A 5,404-nucleotide genomic window follows, 5' to 3' on the forward strand; every position below is an offset into this window, starting at 1 on the left:
TACTCACTTCTGGAGGACTTTTTTTCATGCGCAAAGGGGCGGCGCTATAGCTGTCTGTCAAACCGGAACATCCAATCAGAAGTAAGGAAATACGGCGAAAGAAAGTGTTTCGTCCAATGGGAGCTGAGGGAGACGCGCGTCTTGGAAGAGGAACATGCATCCTTTAGCAGAATAATGAACCGATCCCATAATGAAAAATAAAATATCAAATTATCCTTGTTCTTAATGTGTCCAAATCTGCTTTAAGCCTAGATGTCCCTGCAACCAAAATGTGATTAAAGGCCAAACAGAAAAATTAAATAACCAGTTGCATTTTGTATTTGTATTGACCTCACCATCCAGTCTGATGTCTCCCTCCTCACCTCCTGCAGCTTCACTTCTCCTCCTTTTCATGCCATGGGCCCTCACCTCGAGGCCCCTCATCCATCCCGAAGTCATTTTGACATCTAACTTTTCACCAACTCTGTCCGAGCCGCTGATTGCATCATTAGGACTGAAGGAAAAGTCACATTACAGCTTCATTGTGTCGCGCGACAGCTGAGGAGCAGATCTGCACGAGACAGGTGGACTGAGCTCAAACAGGCACGAGGAGATTAGCAAGTGAAATGGTTTCTGCTCGGCCTTTTACAGCCGCTTACAGAAAACACATTTATATAATGGACTATAAAATAGTGTTTAAAACCGTTTAAAGGGACATTTAGAAGCTGGTTTAGTAGATTTGGAGTTTCAGTCAGCAGCCTGTTATTTATTCTATTAGCCATCAGATAATAACGTTGTTAATTTTACTCAAACATGATAAAGCCAATCCTCCCTATAATAATGATTCGACAAATGGATAAACAATTTTGCTATTTTAATAAAACAAATATATATTGACTCTGGCCTCGTGCAAATAAGATATGTTTTTAAAAGCGAGTAAATATTTGTAAGTTATAAATAAAAGAATAGAAAATACGTATTTTTTTTAATGATAAGTCAAGTAATCTAAATAGCTCTATAGAACACACATCACAAGGGGTTATATACACAAGTAAAATAAATAAGACTATAATAATAATAATAATAATAATAATAATAATAATAATAATAATAATAATAATAATAATACATGTTTTAAGCAGCTTCTACACCGCGGGGGAGAATATATCAGAGTAAATAAGAGATGGTGATCTCTGCAGAGGAGAGACGGAGTCAACCTGCGGAAAATGCATCTGTCCGAAGGTGCATTTGAAACGCATTATGAAAGTGCGCACCTGGCCTACAATACAATTGAAAAATGAAAACTACGATATTAGGCCTGAATCAAAACCATAATGACGTAGTAGCCTATATCGCAGAAATATTTTACCACAGCCTAAAGAAACAAGTCAAATACGTGCATTCATCGTTTTACACGTTTTGACAAGTTTACGTTAGTGCGTAAATAGCCCAAATGTCATCAGCTTCTACAAGTTGACGTAATCTGACGTAGTACTGACACAATGTGCATTTGGTGCCTTGTTGACGCTTTCATTTAATATAAATAATGTATTAGGCTAGATGAGAGGTTTAAACTAATTTGTGCGCACTCAATCAGATATTCAGAGGTAAATAAATAATGTGGATATGAATGGCATTTAAACTGCGGATGCTGATTTTACGAGATGATTTTTGTGCGACTAAAGGCTTGTGCGTAAAGTAAACAAGTAAACATTATTCGTGTAAGCTTGTGAGTGTATATATGGGTGGGTGGGAATAAATCTCTGTGGGATAAACTCGTAAAACACACACAGTAACAACAAAAAAAAACTGTTTGGACCAGTTATAGCTGCGATGGCATCTCTTTAAGTCAATATGTTTCTGTATATTTCTATATATTGCCTATAGTGAAATTGTATATTGTAGAGTATTCAAATGTATTTTCTATATATTGTGTATCTTTTTTTTAGATACTCTGTAATGATGTATAGTTGCTGTTAATGTTCATTTCTAGTTTTAGTATGTGTATGTTATTATATCTTTTAAATATTGTAACTCATGTGTAATGCTTGACAACACTGCTGCTGTGACAAAATAATGTCCAAATGTGTGATGAAGGAAGTATTTCTATCTTTCTAAAAAGGTCAAATATAATGGTTTTTTTTCTCTCCAACACTTGTTGATTTATCTTGCGGTGTTTTTTACATTTTCAAAACACACTATTCTTATCGGTTTGTTTTTCTGTTTTTACCAGAGTGTGGTCTCTTTACACAAACAAAGAGATCTTTGTTTTTTTTTGCTGATAACAGACAGAAAAGTGTATGGCGGCCGAAGAGCGTCAAGCGTGCCGTTAATATTCAATTAGGGAAAGAAAGCGTTTGACCCAGCCTGACCCCGGGGATAAAGCCTGCCGTAAAGCATCGAGACTGACAGCAGCTCCCGGGTGGTTTCACCACCTTCACCCGGGACAAGGACAACCATCCCCCCGGTGCAGGAGCCACATTTAGCGGGGAGAGCAACTGCAGGAGCCGGGAGAAGAGAGAGTGGTCAGAGCAGGGCGTAAATATCCAAACATTACGCTCAGTCAAAGACCACCAGTGGTGTAAAGTAACTAAGTACATTTATGTAAGTACAATTTTGTATTTCGATGTTTTGCTACTTTGTGCTTCTACTTCACTACAACGCAGAGGAAAAGGTTGTAGGCCTACTTTTATTCCACTACATTAGTTTAATACCTTATAGTTACCTTGCAGATGTTGTTTATTGAAGTGAAATATAATCAAGTCTTAAATCAGACTTTAGTTCCACCTGGAGTAAATTCACAAGCTACCTTGCATTCAAAGTCCTTCAAACTAGCTGCACCTTTAATAACACTTTAATGCATCAATAATTATATTCAAAACATATCATGCATATTATTACTATAGTATACTACATATTAGTACTTTAAGTGTATTTTTTATGCAAATACTTTGTACTTTTACTTGAGTAACCTTTTGAATGCAGGACTTCTACTTGTAACAGAGTATCTCTGGATCTGAGTACTCTCCCACCTCTGTAAAGCACAACATGACTAACCTCATGATGTTGGTGCTAAATTGCGCATTTAACGAGGATGTGTTATGATCACAAACAAGAAGTCAGAGTTCAGGCTTTGAAGCCTCACGAGACACACTTTCCTTAAGGGTTGGTGACTGAGACAAAAACAAACATCAAAGCAGGAAATACACAGTCTGGTTATGTGTGCATCGAGGCCTGTGAGTATTGACAGGAAGACATTAGCCTCAGGGAATCATTTTGTGTTTGAATTTTCTTGAAAAATAGATTTTTATAAAGACAAATGTGTCCTTTAAGTACCATAAAATACAGGTTTATATAAGGATCTCTCCCCATATAAAAAATACATAAATAAAACATTTTTTATCATGATCGTTTAAAAAATAAAAATAAATTAGGCTACTCATTTCGGTCGGTTTTTTGTGAAGACGAAAAACGGGCCTACAATAAATCCTAAAAAATTGCAAAAAACCGATGTGTAAGTATTATAATTACTGGACAGAAATCAGACATCCTAAATAAATCAATATAATAATATTAAATAACATTGGGATCTGGGATGTTTTTCTCCCTTCGTCTTGATTTGGGTGCTTATAAAATGTCATTTAGATACGGAAAAACTTACACCACTTTAATCCTCAAAGCATCAATAAATATTGAATTATAAAATATTTTGAAAAACTTATAATAAAATGAATAAAATACAAAAAAAGCAGCAAAGGTAAATAAACCAAGCGAGGACACCGAGCTGCTCCCAGGTAAACACCCGGATGGAAAAATCACTGCGTGGGCCAGATCTCGTGTTTGTGTGTGTGTGTGTGTGTGTGTGTGTGTGTGTGTGTGTGTGTGTGTGTGTGTGTGTGTGTGTGTGTGTGTGTGTGTGAGTGTGTGTGAGAGAGAATTAAACAAGGGCTACATATTTTCAATTAGAGAAAGTGTGATGGCAGGGAACAGAAAGTTGAAACTGAATAAGTAGAAGGACATTGAGGGAGAAAAGCTATTTAAAAGTAAAAAGAAGACATCAAAGAAGCAAAAGAGGAAAGACAGCGGAAACAGTCTACATTTAAATTTAAAAAAGAGAATAATTTATTGTTAAGAGTTGAGAGCTTAAGAAACAAAAAGGGAAATGGAAATAATACGAAAGCAATTTGAGAAATAAGCTTGAAAAGAAAAAAGGAGTTTTGTATTTGGTTCAAAAAGTAAAAAAAAACAAAATTCTTTTTTAAAAGCAATTGGGCATCTATAACACTAAAGACTTAATTTAGTTGTCAAATCGAATAATGACAATATAATTAAGTCAATGTTTAGTAAGATTAAGCCAATTATATTATATAGCCCATGAGAAACAGAAATATAATTAAGTTAAGAAGTGAAGAAAAACATAAAAACAAATCAAAGACAATGTGCCACGATGAAGACGGGTGGATTAGATAAATGGTAAAGTATGGAATAAAGGAGTAGACTGAAGTGAAGACATTGGAAATAGATTTAAAGCCATTCCTGTTAATAGTGTGTTCGTTATTGGGGCTTTGCAGGTGTTTTGTCTCTTTAGTGGACAGCTCTAGCAGTGAAATAAATGCATCTCACTCACATCACCTCATTTGTGAACAGCTGAGGTGTCAAAGTGTTTATGTGTATAAACAGCCAAATGTTAGATTGTGTTTATGGGTGCCAGTAGTGTAATGTAACTAAGATTTGTTTCTATTTTGAGGTACTGAGAATTTGTATTCCCCGCTACTCCTACTCAAATGCTGGTATTTTTACTGCGCTAAGTTTTATTTGATAAACCTATTGAGTATGAAGTAGCTACAAATGGGTACTATCAAGCAAATACCACAAAGCACTAAGTTTGAGTTACTATTTACCTCTGAAGTGTGTGTGTGTGTGTATTAAATGTAAGGTTGTGTAATAGGCATCAGTTTGTGTCCACTTGCGTCAGTAGTCTCAATGAAATAACTATCAGAAACTATTGAGCTGCAAATATATAAAACATCATGTGTTCTCTTATTTTCTTGTCAAAAAGATAAAACTGTAAAATAAGCAAACAACACTAATACAAATAATCCCAGTTAACTTTGACCACACACACACACACACACACACACACACACACACACACACACACACACACACACACACACACACACACACACACACACACACACACACACACACACACACACACACACACACACACACACACACACACACACACACACACACACACACACACACACACACACACACACACACACACACACACACACACACACACACACACACACACACACACACACACACACACACTTTGAAAGCCTTTACCTCCCACGTCCTCCTGATGCGTGACGTCGTGTCCTGAAGAGTTTCATGCAGCGAGACGAGACAATCC

The sequence above is a fragment of the Notothenia rossii genome (genome assembly GCF_949606895.1).
Source record: "Notothenia rossii genome assembly, chromosome: 2".
NCBI classification, from domain to species: domain Eukaryota; kingdom Metazoa; phylum Chordata; class Actinopteri; order Perciformes; family Nototheniidae; genus Notothenia; species Notothenia rossii.